This window comes from Biomphalaria glabrata, chromosome 2 (assembly GCF_947242115.1).
Source record: "Biomphalaria glabrata chromosome 2, xgBioGlab47.1, whole genome shotgun sequence".
NCBI classification, from domain to species: Eukaryota; Metazoa; Mollusca; class Gastropoda; family Planorbidae; genus Biomphalaria; species Biomphalaria glabrata.
In genome coordinates this window covers 62,448,040-62,465,794 of record NC_074712.1, presented here as the reverse complement: position 1 = coordinate 62,465,794, position 17,755 = coordinate 62,448,040, and positions in this window count along the sequence as shown.

Below are 17,755 nucleotides of genomic sequence, written 5' to 3'. Positions count from 1 at the left end.
AAGATTTTATGTTATGATCTTAGAAAAGGGCACACGGGAGTATTTTTCTTCAATTCATATTGGTAAAGCGAAGACCTATGCTTCTAATATTTAGCCTATATTTCTTATATAGAACATAGAATTCGCGTTAGTGCGAATATATTCGGATGAATCTATATAAGAACCAAGGAATTTCCCGATGTTATGGATATTTAGTAGGCTATAGCCTACTATTACCAAAATTGCAGCCATGTTGCTGTTTCCTCATCAGCGGTTGTTGTTCCTTATGAATTAAGGTAGCGCGCATGAATGAACAGGCACAGCGCCATTTACTCTGGAGGTCGAGCCACGTTAGCAGACGACGAGTGTAACTTTCAATTTCTGATTCCTCTGAACATGTAAGTGGCTCAACATCTGGCACTGAGAAAAGGTTGATTTGTCTCTTTACGTCTGTAGCCTATTATTCTAATGATTAAAAAAAAATGACTACGTTAAGTCTAAGACTGCTTTATTGAGCCTAATTGACAATGTGTTATGATGCTATTTCAATTTAAAAGCAAGGCCCGAAAGCAGACACAAACAAAAGCCACTAAGGCATAGAGCCATTATTTTTCTCTTAATTACTAATGAATGGTACTGGTGCCTTGCAGATTGATATCAATTATATGTTAAAGGTATCATAAACTAATAGATTATTAATTTAGCTAAACAGCCTACCAACTTATAGAAATGGGCCTATATTACGTTACAGAAACCTTCACATGGATCAGGGGCGGACAGGCTATATGGGCAGTCGGGCAAATATACGGTGGGCTGGTTCCCGAAAGGGCCGTATGGATACCACTATTGCACGCATTAAATTGTTTAAGGTTATATAATATTCTCTTATTAAAAGGGGCCATCTGAGCGTCGTGTTAAAAAAAAACAAACTTGTACAGGCTCTACACAACAGTCTAATATTAATTTAATATAACAAATTTTCAGAAATAATGTAATAATAATAATGTAACATCCGTAGCCAGTTCTACTGGAATAAGGCTTCATCATTTTAGGGCCCACACACTAAGCGATAAAAAAAAAGCAACATATGGCATATATTTCTAATGAAGATATAGAGTTCACTTTATGCATGCGTACAGTTATCGATACATTATCAAACCTAACATAATGATTTTGAGGACAGGTATGATTGGATGCCTATCATATGAAATACAATTTGTGGGCCGCATGGTATAGCAATGCCCGGGCCGATTTTGACACCTAGTCCGCCCCTGACATGGATGCATTCGGTTTTCGAAACATTATCAAGATGTATATAATAACTATTAGGACAGGTACGATTGGATGCCCATCATAGGCCTATGACACAAACTTTGTTGCCTGATTGTACGATATTGCCTGGGCCGATGATTTTCGATGCATTTTCCGCCCCTGCATGAAAACTTTAAAGACTAGATCTATGTCTTTATCTCCGTTGTAGTGGACAAGTAGTAACAACCCAGCAAATATCTTAACAACGTAACACTTGTAAGGCAGTCTCTCTTGTCACTAGCGCACTTGGTCAGTTTCCGGACTTGCTCTCACGCTAACCCATTTTGCCAAGTAGTCTAGATATACAATATTTCCACTGCTTTGCTCTTCAGGTCTCTACTGCTCACTGGTGCCCGCAATAGGCAGGATACTTTGCCTGTCTTTTCAGGTGTAGCCCGGCGTCATAGCGACTTAAGTTGAAGCTACACAAGCCTTTTTTTTGAGAGGTAATTTGAGACGTATTTTATAAAATAATGAGAGCTTTTGCTTTGTTTTATAATTTCGGACGTTCCTTTATAATTGAATGTTATTACGACGCAGCCCAGATCTCCTGCAGGAGGCCGGGGATCTTCTTCTTCTTCGTAATTGACTTAAGAGCTGAGTCTAAGACTAATGGAAATATCCAAGCAGATGCAAATTATTACATCCCTAAGGAAGGCCCGTATCCAAAGACTCTCGGATTAGAAGCGAGGCCAAAGGCCGAGCACACCTGGGAAACTTCTCAATATTCCTTCTCTGTGTAACACGTCAGCCATGCAGCTGTCTGAAATAAAAGACCGTCCCGTGAAGAACGGTTTGTGGATAGTAACATGTTTGTTGGGGCTTTCTTTCACCTGAAACTACAAGGTCATATGCGATTTCTCAGGCTTTAAATCAGGAATGTCAAACACGGCGTTCGGGGGCCGCATGCGGCCCACGACCACTTTGCATGCGGCTCGCTTGGCCACCTTATACATTTTTCAAAATAATGTTAAACTATTACGCTGGAAAATAAGAGATGACCAGCTACTTGAATTGAAAAAATAGTATTTGTTAAACTGAACAACGAGAGTAAGTCTGCAGTGAAAGCAAGCTACATTTTGTCAGACTTAATTGCAAGCCACAGAAAATCGTTTAATGTGATTTTATGAAGGAGTGTGTCGTTAAAGCTGCGGAAGTGATTTGTCCAGAAAAGGCGAAAGCATTCAAAGAAATAGCGTCAACTAGTGACACTGTGACAGATGGAATAAATGACATGTCAGCCTGTTTACATGAACATAGAACAAAATAGTTCTTCTTCTTCTTCTTCTTCTTCTTCTTCTTCTTCTTCTTCTTCTTCTTCGTTCTCATTGTTATGTTGGAGTGTTCAGATGACTAGACCAATACATGAGATGAACTGCGCAGTGGTTTCCAAATCAGGGAGCTATCCATATAGTTTCCTTTCTATTGGGGTGATTTGGGGCCAATGTCTTATACGGGCCTCTTGGTATAGAGAGAGCAGTTTTGGAGGACGCGGTCTGCATTCTCTGGTGATACTCCTCATGGGCAGATTTCACTGGTTCCAATTTTGAGCTTCCGGTACATGTGTTGTCGCATTCTGTTGTGTCCGGTCCTGAGTCGAAAGATTAGACGTTGGTCTTGTCGGGATAGCTTATAGTAAGCGTCATCGTTCTTGTGATTTGGATGAGAGCTCGTCCATTTCTCATTTATTTTATTTACAATTAATTTCTTCTGGATAGAGTGCAGAGTATATTAGTGAGTTAATTCTGGGTTAGTGTGTCGGCCTTCTGATTTCCTTCTAGTTGTATATGAGCTGGTATCCATTGAATAACAGTTCTTTTGCTGTTGTTGTTGAGCTTTGTAAATAGTTAATTTTGAATTATTTTCATTTGCTCTCAATGAGTCAACTGATGTAACGGGTGTAGCACAGTTGACTATATTCATAAGGGCCTGTGACAGGAATTTTGAGATAGATGAGGAGCTACTTGAGCTCTGTTATATGCTTAACACCACAACAAGAGAGGATGTTTTTTTGAGAAATAAAGGGAGGTGATATAGCAGTACAATTTATCTCCTCCGCCTTTTTTTGTCCCTGACGGTAATAAGGGCATTTTTCTTTCATTTATTCAGTATCACTAAGTTATAGGCCTATACTTAAATATTTTTTTTAGCTAGATTTAAATTCATTTGTAGAAAGAAAAAAAAATTACATCGTCTTGTCGGAATTAGATGTAATGATGATTTTCTACACCGCCTTTATGCCATTAATGTAGTGTCTGTAGTAGATTTACTTTAAGAAGAAATCACACTCCCCCATAAAGTGTGATACTAGTGGGTCATCGGCCATCTCATCATAGTGACACAAAAGTAACAATTATACAAATATTTTGTGTGTTGACGGTAGGTGTTACTGAAATACGGTACCTCCCCCTCCCCAAAAAAAATTACGGTTACAACATTTTATCTTTTTAAAAGGACATTCGTTACTAGATCAACTCTATAAATAAACTCACTAAGTCAAACATTGACTCTTATTAAATAAACAGACCGACTCAACCCCCAACATGTGTAAGCAAGTCTGTGCTATTCAAAATGGTGAAGGAGAGTACAACAGGTCTTACGAGAAGACCAAGCGAATGGGTTTATTAATGCTTTCGAACGGTTTGAATTAGAGGCTATTTTTACTGATGGATCAGTGCGTGCCCGAATGTATAAAGTAGGCCTAGGACGTGCAAAGGCCTAGTTGCCGAACAGGGACGGTGTATGGTGAAGGCCTTGGTACGGCGTTTCTTTATCTGTGGTTCGCATACCACCGGATGGTTCTCATATATATATATATATATTTATATATATATATATATATATATATATATATATATATATAATATATATATATAATATATATATATATTTATATATATATAATTCATTCATCGTGGTTCGATGATATATACATATTTATATGTAGGTTGTTGTTTTTTTGTATGACGGTAGCCTACGCCAGCACCTTTTCATTGTGGAGAAAAATTATTACTTTTCTTGTATTTTAAAGTTTATTAATAATTTATTAGTAGTTAAATGTTAAGCAATCCATCATTGAGTACCGGCACCTATTTTTTTTTACATAAAAGGCACTATATACACATATGTATTTATGTATGTGTGTAGGCATATATATATATATATATATATATATATGTATGTATGTGTGTGTGTATGTGTGTGTGTGTGTGTGTGTGTGTGTTCAGAAGCCATTGGTTATTTTAGTGCCGGACCTTCAGTTGGTACAGATTACAAATTGTCTAAAACTTAGTGACATAAGGGTTAAAGAGTTAAAGGGTTAAAGAGTTGGATTTGGATGGGCAAACGAGAACATAATTCCACAAATCGTCAGAGGATAAGATAAGATAAAATAATTTTTATTGATCCAAAAAAATGGAAATTCAGTTTGACAATTGGCAACCTCAGCCTAACTACTGTACAATAACAATATAGATTTTAAAAATTTGAACAACATTCACACACGAAACACATACACATTCACAACCAGCGCTTTATGAATTTGACTTCTATGTACTTCTCGATGACGACAGATGATCTTGTAGCACTCTGACCGAAAGTGGGATAAAGGAGTTTTAAAATCTTTCAGTTTTAGTCCTAATGGAAAGGAGACGACCACTTCGTTCAGATCTTAGGGAAAGGGGAGGGGAAAGTGTAAATCTTTAAAATATACTTATTTAAAGCAAAGCTTGTATTGAGTGAAATTGCATTATATCTATATTAGAATCAATAATGTAATTAATAGCAGTTTTAAAAAAAAGATGCTCGAGTCTGGAGTCGAACTCGCGTCTCAAGCTCCATGATGGAATGCTGACGTGTTATTCAAATACTTATGAAAATAGGTTTTATAGATAGACTATTGTTAGTTTAAAATTAGTAGCAAACGACCTAATTCTGTGCACAAGGCTTATCTCCTCTTAGCTTAGTACATTTTGTATATAAAGCAAGATTAATTACGACTCAATAGACCTACTGGGCGTGGTGGCCAAGTGATTAAGCGCTTGTTTGTTTGTTTGACATTTTTCGGATGTTCCTTCAGAGTTAAAGATAGTTTACTCCCTAGTCCAAACCTCCCGCAGGACGATGGGGGATGGGAGCAGGCAGGGTTTGAACCCGGGACCATCGGTAAGTCCGAACGATAATCCAGCGCGCAAACCGCACGACCAGGCTTCCGAACCGAGGTTTTGAATTTCGGTAAAACTGAGATTTTTAATTGCATGAATTTAAAGTTGGGGGAAATTAAAGGGGTTGGCTCTGGTGATGGTCAGTGATTGGTCACCCATGTTAACCGACGGGCGTAGAAACAGATGACCTTCATAATAGATCGCAAGGTCGGAAAAAGGTAGCCTACTTTTGTCCTTTTTGTTTTTTTACATTGATTAACTAATCGGTTCATAATTGATTCGTGTGTTGTCACCGACAATGTAAAAAGTAAAGGTGGTTGAACGTTTTGCTGGCCACATGACACCCACGTTTAACGTGGGTCACAGACAGGGCCGGCCTTAGGCCACTGCAACCAATGCGGACGCAGTGGGCCCCGCACTTTCATAGGCCCCGCGCTAATTCTAGGTGTAAATTTTTAAATTAAACCATTATACCTTATAACATTTTCCAGGAGCTCCTGGAAATCTCCTGAAATTGAAAAAATATCCGAAAAAGTCCAGGAAATTTCCTGAAATTATTAAAATCTCCTGAAAACTCATAAAACTCTCATAAAAAATAGACAAAATAGTCATTTTGGGGTGTCATTCAATATGGAAAACGCCGATCCAACGCAAGATTTAAAAAAAAAAAGGAATTGTTAATTTTCATTGATTAATAGTGAAATGAAAGACACATTTATTTATTGTCAAATATAAAATCTTAATTTTCACTTATTATCTTTATCCCTACCCAGACTGGGCCCCGCGCAATCTGTTTCGCATATGGCCCGGCAATAGTTAGGGCCGGCCCTGGTCACAGAAACAGATGACCTATACATTATCTGCCCGTAGATCGCAAGGTCTGAAAGGGGTCTTTACTTTTATTTACATCGACAATGAATAATTATGCAAAAACTTGATCCGAAAATGGGAAGTGTGAGGGAGAATGCTCTGAGTGCTCCTAAAAGTGTGGTGGGTTTGGCACAGAAAACTAAATTCTAAACATAGACATAAATAAATATAGACTGGCCGAAGAAAGTAACTTCATGTAACTAGAAAACATGTATATCTATTGTATTCGGATTTCCGAATTATGAAAAGTTGCATGATCTTCATTCTTAGAGATTAAACAAAACTACACTGCCTCCTTATTTACAATATATATAGGTGTGTATCATTGTGTATATTAAAAACAAAGTTTAAAAAAAAGCACTTAACTTTTATACTGCTCATAAATGCTGTATAATAAAGTACACAAAATTGCAATTCACAGATTTTCGTTTCATAAAACTCTTTAATCGGCCAGTCTATATTTATTTATGTCTATGATTCTAAATGATGAAAGGAAGACAACTCGTAGGCCGATTTCAATTTCTTTATGACACGCTAAAGACCTGCAGCCATACATAAACACATGGTGTAGAACCAGGCACAAACAGGGAGTGGAGACGACGTAGGTCCAGTTACGTCCAGACACTGCAGCGACAAGAGATGCCGGTAGAATGGACAGTGCCCACATTGTTCTGCATTTTTACGCGGACACAAAGGGGAAGGGTCACGTGGATATTTGGGTGGCCGGTGTGGCCTGAAAAAGTATCAACTCCACTACAAAAGAATTTTATAAAATATTTTTACAATTTAATACGAATCTTAGAGGCATCCATGCGGCCCTTTCACTGGCCCACCGGGCATTTGCCCGAATGCCCATATAGCCTGTCCGCCCCTGAGTGGTTCAATAGACTCAATCGAGAAATGGTTTACAAGTCTATTCACTAGAAATCGTTTACCAAACAATTCGCTAGAAATAGTTTACCAAAAAATTCGCCGAAAAATAGTAGACTATTTGCCGAGTCCGAGAAATGATTTACTAGACTATTCGATGAGAAATGGTTTACATGCTAATTGTTTACCGACAATCCTGACAAATGATCCTGACCCTTATAAATTTTGAAATCAACAATAGCAGTCCTCAACAATAGCTATTTTTATATTAGCATATAAATTAAAGCCGTACGAGGACCGCCTTAGATAATTGGAAGCCCTACGAGAAGTGAATTCGGTGGCCCCAAATGAAATAGAAAAATAAAAATAAACATCGAAAAAATAAAATGACACAATTTATTTAAAACCTAGTTTACTCCAGCAATAACAGTCGGCACAAAAGATTATATTTGTTCTAAAAAAAAAATTGTCTTGAGTTCTTTGCAATGCCATCACCAATCGGAGGCCCTATGTAGCTGCCTAGTTTGTCAATGTCTAAGGCCGACCCTAGCCGTACATTCAAAATATACGATAACTAGAGATCCTACGCGAATCCATGTGTTAATCTAGTCACGAACATTATTAGATACTTAACTCTGTTAACTTTTCCTGACTAATCCATACTTTAGGGAAGAAGGAGCACTTGAACAAATTTGTCCTAGCATATGGAATAAGAAATGTGAAATAGCTTTGTTTCTTTTTTGAGTATTTTATTTGGTATTAGGGTTAGTTATTTTACAATGACAGAAGAAAGTATTTTGGTCATTCCTCAACTGTATGAGCTTTACCATCATGTCCACTGCGATACACGAAACATGATGTATCTGCTGTATCTGCTGCATTTTCAGTTTGAGTCTCTTCGTGGGATCTTCAGCCTCCTTCAGTCACGAGGCGACAATGGATCATCTCTTAAGAATAAGGTGAATGCCTGGGCATGAGCGAAACGATGTCGCCCACACAGCAGCTCCCGCCCCATCCCCCTCCAAACAGCTGGTGTGTTCTTAGGAATGGCAGGCGCCGATACAGTTTGGGGTCTGCAGCGTTCTACCTGGGTGTAGCACTGTGAGTTGCAAGCTGCCTACGGGTCACCGGCTCCTGATTTTACGACAAGGTTGACTCCCGAAGCCATGCCCATATATCAATGACTTAAACTCTGTCGTTGGTTTTCCTGGCTGATTCAGGCAACCCATTCCATTCTCTACTGGCACTAGGGAAGAAATTTGAAACAGAAATAAGAGCAACTCTTTCTCTTCTATCTCATCCTTTTAAATTTTGCTCCGATGTTTTTCAGAATTAAGGATTATTACGTCATAACCCAAATCTGCCGGACATCAATTTGAACTAAAAACTACTAAAACAACAGTCCGACATACAAACCACTCGGTCAAGCAAACACTCTCTAAATGTTAACTTCTTTCCAAATACCTACAGAACTTGAAAATTTTTCTGTCCCACAGAGATTTATGTTGTTTTTTTTTAAAATTGAAAAGAGACTATATTTAGATTGACTTGGTTAATAATGCGTTCAATATCAATCATGTATATGACCCAATCAGATCCACTGCTTAGGTCAAATTCATACAGATCATATCATTATTTCATTATTTTGTAGATTTTGTCAGCAAACATTCTTGCATAAAAGTTTACAACCTGAGTGAACATTGGTTTATAACCAATGCCTGTGTGAAGGGTTGTCTTCAATTCAATGCCTGTCACAAAATCGATACAGACCATGGTATTATTTATGTTACACTTTGGTTGCGTATTTATCTCTTTTACTACTGTTATACTGCTTTATACACGAGCCAATTCTGTACAGGGGACCTTATGTTTTATTTTATACAAAAGAAGTTTAAGAATGTGTAGAGCTACAAGTATCTGGGCCATAGGCGTATCCTTTGATTCTAAACAATATTTTAAAAATTAGATCGAGGGAAGCACGAACAAGATTTATCTATCTATCTATCTATCTATCTATCTATCTATCTATCTATCTATCTATCTATCTATCTATCTATCTATCTATCTATCTATCTATCTATCTATCTATCTATCTATCTATCTATCTATCTATCTATCTATCTATCTATCTATCTATCTATCTATCTATCTATCTATCTATCTATCTATCTATCTATCTATCTATCTATCTATCTATCTATCTATCTATCTATCTATCTATCTATCTATCTATCTATCTATCTATCTATCTATCTATCTATCTATCTATCTATCTATCTATCTATCTATCTATCTATCTATCTATCTATCTATCTATCTATCTATCTATCTATCTATCTATCTATCTATCTATCTATCTATCTATCTATCTATCTATCTATCTATCTATCTATCTATCTATCTATCTATCTATCTATCTATCTATCTATCTATCTATCTATCTATCTATCTATCTATCTATCTATCTATCTATCTATCTATCTATCTATCTATCTATCTATCTATCTATCTATCTATCTATCTATCTATCTATCTATCTATCTATCTATCTATCTATCTATCTATCTATCTATCTATCTATATATAGATATATAGATATATAAATATAGATAGATAGATAGATAGATAGATAGATAGATAGATAGATAGATAGATAGATAGATAGATAGATAGATAGATAGATAGATAGATAGATAGATAGATAGATAGATAGATATAGCAGCTGGCGAGTTTATATGTACAATAAGTCTACGTGCGTTTCATTAAAACTTCAAAAGAGACATCTACACTAAATAAACTTTAAGTACTGCCAAGGACTCCACGCATTTATATCCGGCCCTGCTGCTAGCAATGTATAATAACACTAAGCGTGTTGTCGATTGGTAAAACTGTCGACTTGTACACGTAAGACCTACTTGTTAATACCTAATTATCTGCATCTAGATCTAGTCCTAAAAAAAAATGGCAATCTAGATCATAATACATTTTTATTAGTTGCCTTTTGGCGAAACAAAAATACAGCGCAACTAGGCCTATGATTCGCTTATTTTGTTAACATATTATTTTTTTTATGTCACACGTTTAGCCCTTATTACTTTTGTGTTATCTTCTGTATTATTTACTTTTTAAATCTTGCTCTGTCAGCATGGCGTTTGTTTGGCTCATAGGCTTTTAACAACATCGATTTATATAAAAGGGCCAGTTCTACCGAGAATATAGGCGGAAATAGAAGTGCTCCAACGGACAGAGAGATAAGAAGAAGAAAAAACAACACATTAAAATACTTTTTAAAAAGACAATACCTTCTTTATACAACTTATAGAGAGATTGCTTTTCTCTAGGATCTTCTCCACTTTATAATATTTTAATGATAGGCCTTTAGATCTAGACGATGAGCGAAATTTTCCTGAACATTAATTTTAAAAACTCTTGAATCAATAATTGGCCTACCTTACATTCGGAAACTTTCAAAACCGATGTTGAATCTAGATCTAGACCTAATTCTCAAGCCAAATTTAAATTGATTTCTTTTTTTTTTTTTTTTTTTTTGAAAAATTATAACGGTCAAATTAGAGTTTACCAGGTTTGGCCAATGTGCTATCAATTCTTTTCTTTAACACGAACTGTTAAATATCTTGGGAAATCGTTATATAGAGCCGTTGTTTTTTTTTTTTTTTAATCCGTGTCCAGGTTCCTCCGCCCTCCAGGTTCCTTCGTATTGTAATAATAAAACAGGAGGTTACAAGGTAGGCCTAAGTTATAGAGCTTTGTCAGTGACTTAATATTAGGCCTACATTTAGCCTAATGCTAAAAAACTCTTAAGTTAGGCCTATCCATAAATTTATTAAATCTCTGATTTATATGGCAGCATTATCGATATTATTTTTTTAAAGAAATAAAATACAAATAATAGGCCTATACAGAGCCTACAATGCCCTACAGAAACAACTTATGCCTACAGCAAAGATCCGGTTTTTATTTCGTAAGGCAATAACTTCAGTGACCGTTTCAATCCACGTAAGATACTCTTACGTAAGATCCTTAAAGGACGGAACTATTAAAGGAGTAGGCATATAGGTTTAGACATCCTACAAGATCTACACATAAGAAAGGCTGCCTGGTCTTGTGGTATGCGCTTTGAACTGCCGTTTCGATGTTCCCGGGTTCGAACCCTTCACGCCGTCATCCCCCGCTGTCCTGTGGGAGGCTTTAGCTTGGATGTTATGCTCTTCAATTCTGAAGGAACATCCGAAACTTGTAAAACAAAAAGATCCAGACCTGCATATAGGTTTATTTCTATGTCTATGATGCCATCACAGACCTATTTTTATATCCACAATGCCATCACACAACCTATATACATGTCTATGGATGCCTTACAAACCTTTTGATTCTGAAAAAGGAGATGGACGAACGCATTTTAAAAAAAATATGTGTGTCTTCGCCTATGAATTTATTCTTATATAGGTCTGTGCTTACAGGTCTTCAGTCAAGCTGTTTCCGTCGCCCTTTTGATTATTTCAAACCCCCAGATGGTAATTATTTATAAAGCCTCCACCCTGAGGGGAAAAGAAAGCCAGTAAACACGACCTGGCCTTTGAATTATTGATTTCACATAACAGTTTACTTTATATCAATAAATTTCTAATCAATGGGATAAAAAAAAATGTCTGAAAAGTACGTTGAGCCCCCACACTAACAAAGTTTCAGAATTTCTAATTAAAAATATATCTTTGTAGGCTAACCGTTGAATATACATGCATGTATATATATATATATATATATATATATATATATATATATATATATATATGCTGCAGGGCCGGCCTTCGGTAAATGGAGGCCCTAGGCGAAGAGAATAGGGTGGCCCCAAATGATATAGAAAAGAAAACTAAGACCGAAATAAACGTAATGAATTGAAAACCTGAATGTATATCTAAATTTAAAAAATTAGTTAAATTCATATAGCGCCGATAGCACGAATGTTATGTGCTTCAGTGGCGATTCATGATCACCTGACTAGTAATATACAACGTCTCGACATTTCACCAAAAGGAAGAATAAATTATCTTGTAACATCTGTAGTCTAACAAGTAGATCTAAATATTCTTGAATAAACCTTGAATCTTAACTCTTTCTTTCCGTAATTATTTACCACATTCTGATGGAATCAACGTTTGTATCGTCGGTTAGGAGAGAAAGAGTTAATAGACTTAGAGCTAGGCTAGCAGACATAGAGCCATAGAGTTCTGCTATGTTGAGAACGAGGCTAGCAGACATAGAGCCATAGAGTTCTGCTATGTTGAGAACGAGGCTAATAGACATAGAGCCATAGAGTTTTGCTATGTTTGAGATTTAATCAATTTTTCGCATTCTTTTTCGTTAAGTCCTGTGCGAGGCCACTACCATTAGAGGTCCTAGGCGGCTTAGTTTGCCTATGCCTAAGGCCGGCCCTGGTCACAACTCTGCTGCACTCATCGGAATTGAAGACAATGATCTTACAGACTAAGTAGGCCTATCGGTAGTAGGAATACAATGGCTGTTTAAAACTGTTTTTGGTTCTGTTCTATGACCTCTATCCTCCACCTGTTTTTTTTATGTTGTTTCATTTTAATTCTGACACTTTTAGATCTATATCTAGAATTCTAGCAAGAAAATTCAAGTCATGAGAACCGCTGATTCACAGAATCTTCTGACATCAAAATGGAACCAAAGTGTACATAGGCCGGAAATGTGTACATCCGCCTGCCGCAACGCAATCTGGCCAGCTTGAGTTTTATCGATAAAAAAAAAACATAGTTCTATTTGTCTTTCGTCTGTCTTTATTGATCTTTGTGATTTCATTTTCTAATCCTTTTTTTTTTAAATATTCGTTTCGTTATATTCATTTTTCGCCCCCCCCCCTTCTCAAGTTTCTCTACTATGGGAGTCATTTTATATGGCTGTGAGATGGACTTTGGTATGACCTCTTGATTCTCTGAACGATGGAATAAGTTGAAATCTAGATTTCCTTATTGATTACGAAAGGCCAAAGTTTTTTTTTTTGCTTTTTTTACACATAGTTTTGTCCCCTATATTAATCAACATACTTTTTTTAAAATATGGTCCAATAATTATTATTATTTAAGATTATTATAATAATATAGGCCCTATATATATACATACATACATATATATATATATATATAATCATGGGCGTAGCCAGGGGGGGGGGGTTCTTGGGGTTCAAACCCCCCCCCCCCCCCGAAATGAAATCCCCCCCCCCCTGCGGAATTAAGTGACTGATTTTTGCTTTCATTTTGTTTATTTTAGGTGAGATTTTAATACTAAATCATCACTTACCACAGCACAGCCGAGGCAGTTATGAGTTAAAAACCCTCTACCAGGGGGTTTTGAGTTTAAATCCCCCTACCAGGGGGTTTTGAGATTTTAAAAACCCCTATCAGGGGGTTTTGAGATACAAATCCCTCTACCAGGTGGCTTTGAGTTTAAAACCCCCTACAGGGGGTTTTGAATTTTAAACCCCCTACCAGAGGTTTTTGCATTTAAATTCCCCTCTTCTATAAAACAAAACAAAAAAATGCAAACAACAATCCCCAAATTCCAACAGCACAGTTGAGGAAGATTTTGATTTTAAAACCCCATCCAAAATTTACGATAACCCCATCTTCAATATAAAAAAAGCAAATTACACACTCAAAATTCTATGAGCGTAGCCAAAGGGGTTTTGAGTTTAACCCCCCTCCCCCTTCCAGTTGGGGTTTGAAGCTAAAAAGTACCTCTTCAATATAAAAAAAAGCAAATTACGCACTATAAAATCTATGAACGTAGCCAAAGGGGTTTTGAGTTTAAATCCCCCTCCTCCAGATGGCTTTTTCTTTAAAGTTTAAAACCCCTCCAGATGGTTTTGAGTTTAAAATTCCCCTACAGAGCGTTTAGAGTTGAAAACCTCTCTCTTCAATATTATTTTAAAGCAAACTACAGTCACCAAATTCTATGATCGTAGCTAAATGGGGTTTTGAATTAAAAACAAAACAAAAAAAAAATTTTTACTTTAAAACCCCTCAACAGATGATTTGACGAAAAAACTTTCTTTTTCGATATAAAATCTAAAGCGAAATACAGGCATGTAATTCCAAGAGCGTAGTTAAGAAATGTTACAAATTTCTACCAGTGGCTTGGGCTCCATTAATTAAGTGTGAATAGTCTTCTGCCGAAATTGAAAATCATTAAATGTGTCTCAACAAAGATGGCTAAGACAGATTTTAGGAGTCATAGAGATCGGGTCTAAATCAAAGAAATCATATGTCGAACTGGGAGTCGAATCCTTAGTAAGGTTGTGACAGAGCGTCGCATGAGGTTTTGCGGGACATGTTTTCCGACAAAATGAATTACGCAAAATAAGAGTTGCGGAAACAGCTTGCCGGAAAATGCGCCGAACGGCGCGAGAGGGTTTAAAGTCAGTAAGAATAGCACATTAGGTTTTTGAAATAAAACTTTTTAATAGCAAGATAATGCACTGTAGATACCTCAGAATATGCATTTTGTTGGCTTTCAATACCAGAAATAGTGCTCGCCCCGCGGTGGGGGAGCGCTGCGCACTCCCCCAGACCCCCTTACTGTCAAGGTCGGGGAGTCTACAATAAACAATAAACGTCTTCCGAAAGGGTCAGAATGTAATAAAGATTAATTATGTACACACACACATATATATTTTTTTTTCACGGGGGGTGGGGGGGTGGAGGTCGGGGAATCCCCCCCCCCCCCAAAACCCTCCCCGAAAAAAAATCCTGGCTACGCCCATGTATATAATTCATCTGAACATGTTTCAACGTGTGAATTGTTAAGATTAAATAATAATAAATAAATATGCATTTCATGTGTCGATCTAGTCTTACATGTTAACCAGTGACGTAAACTCTGCTAAGATGTTTGTTTTCCTGGCTGATGCATACAACCCGTTCCATTGCTCTAACGGCACATATAGCGAAGAAGCACTTGTACGAATTTAATCTAGCCTGTGGAATAAGACATGTGTGTGCCTATATCTTTGTGTCTTTTTTGAGTATTTTTATTAGGCTTTGTTTTTGTATCCGTAAAATAGTATTCATTGTTTTATGTACTATTGCTACTTTACTTAAGAATTTCCTGATTCTGTGGATACCAGACAGCATCAAATAAACACACAAAAATTACAGAAATGTATTTTTAAAATTAAAATTGTATTTTGCAATTAAAATGAAAAATATTTTGTGTGCGTTTAAAAATAATTTTTTTTAATTTAGCCTAAGTAGGGTAAGTATAGTTCCATGAGTAGGGTCTACTACTTTTCATTATTCTTTTCCGGTACAAATTTTAACATATGCAGTGTGCACTTTAAAAAAAAACAACACTTATCTATATTGTCCTTTTTGTTTAAACACAAGCGAATTTTATTTTTCCTTGACCCTTCTTAGCATACACACACACACACACACTTAGGACATCCGGGTTACAGAGACACCTCAACTGCATTCAGCCGCGTAGAAATCTGTAATTTATAGCCATGGGTTCACAGGTTACGAAGGCGCAAGGGTCGTTTCTACTCCCTGTGTCACAGCGGCCATGCCCCCTCTTCCGCTGTCCACATTTTCATCAACTCATTCGAAAATGTGATACCTACTGATCTTTTAGAAGGCTTGTCTTTAAACATGTTTTGTTTGTTGGTTTGTTTTTAGCCCTCAATGTGAAGCCACATTTTAGTAGCTCTGGATCTCCCGAGATTTCAAAATCAGAAGAAAATATAAATAAAATGGAAACTAAGACACTATGGCCATATTACAAGGTCTTCGGGGCTTGCAAAGACCTTCCTTCAGGGAACAGTACCAGGGAAAAAAGAAGAAGAGGCAGACGGAGAAAGCGATGGGAAGAAAATATAAAATAATGGACGGGCCTGCTAGTGAAAGATACTTCTATCCAAGGCAAAAGGCAGAGAGAAATGGAGAATGACGCTTGACAAATCTATTGCGGTCCCCCAACATTCCAACAGACTAAGGGATGGGTGAAGGTGAAGCCACACCCTCATGGCAGTGGCGTAGTAAAGGGGGGGGGGGGGGCACGATGCCTATATTTCTATGTGATGTTCAAGGAAAATGGGGGGGGGGGGCGCCCAATAAGGTGGTACGTTTCGCTCGCCACGCCTCTGCCTCCTCATGGTCTCTGAGATTTTCAATATATGGCGGAGAAAAAACTATTAATAACAGGCTTTTTTTTGGCGTATCCGGTGCGCAAAAATAAAGAAAGTGTTGCTAAAGTAGGTCAAAAGGTCAATTTCGTGCACTTTTTCGCACTGGAGTCCGATTTTTCAAATCTCATTCGTATATAGCTCAAATTAATTTCAATATTGAAGAAGCATTAAACTGTCACTCTTTGACTTCACGTTGATTTAAAAATAAATGGGCAACTAGTTGTTATATTGATACTTGATATTTCGATCACATGAAGATCAACTGCCTGCATTGAGATAGTGTTAAAATTTAAAATAATTGCTCAATTCTTTACTGTTCAGTTGGAAATCATCCTCATTCTCATTCCTTTTGAGTTCCTCATGGAACATAGGGCCTTAGCAAAACCACCCCACTCTTCCACGGTCTCTTGCTAGTTGGAAATAGGAGAGTTCAATTTAGCGTCCTTGGCATTGTTCCGTTTATCGTGAAATCCGCCCATATTAGTAGACTGGGGTGTCACGTGAACTCTGGTACGTTGCTATTTTAAGGGGTGAACCTGTAAACCATACTTCCAACAATGAACTTATTTTTTCAACCATCGTTTATCACTTTCTATGTTAACGTGAAATTTTAATTTATTTGCATATTATTTTAGAAGAAAAAAAAAGGGGGGGTGGGGGTTAGGACGACATTGTTCCGAGTAGTTCCGATCATAACTAATGCGCGCAGGCTTCATATCGTTATTCAAAGTTCCAACCTTTAAAACTGTAGAGCCCAAAAAAATGAAAAAAAGTATTCTACGAGGTGAACCATAGTCGTTCTACGTCTTATCTTATCTTATGAAATACAGACGTTACTTTAAAAAAAAAAGATGATTACGTCCTACGCGTGTTCCTAGGTCAATCTAGTCATGCATATTAATCAATGACTTAAATTCTGCCAAGTCATTGGTTTTCCTGGCTGACTCAAGCAACCCATTCCATCATATCCCATGCTCTAATAGCACTACGTACACATTTGTACAAATCTGTCTTAGCATATGGACTGAAGGAGGTCAGCAATCTTTTTTTTTAAAGAGTGTTGTGTTATTTATTAAATGGTATATTCAAAGGGGGAGAAGACGCCATCAAAGTATTTGACAAATAAACTACTGTTATCAATCTGTTATCCATGACACCCTGATCGTCAACCGTTGGCCACAGAAACAGATGATCTTTACATCATCTGCCCAATAAATTGCAAGGCCTGAAAGGGGGAACTTTACTATATATCGAGCTTTCCTCAAAGGGAGGGAGAGAGAGTTGGCAACACAAATGGACATAGGCCTATATAGCTTATTAAAAAAAAAAGCATGCT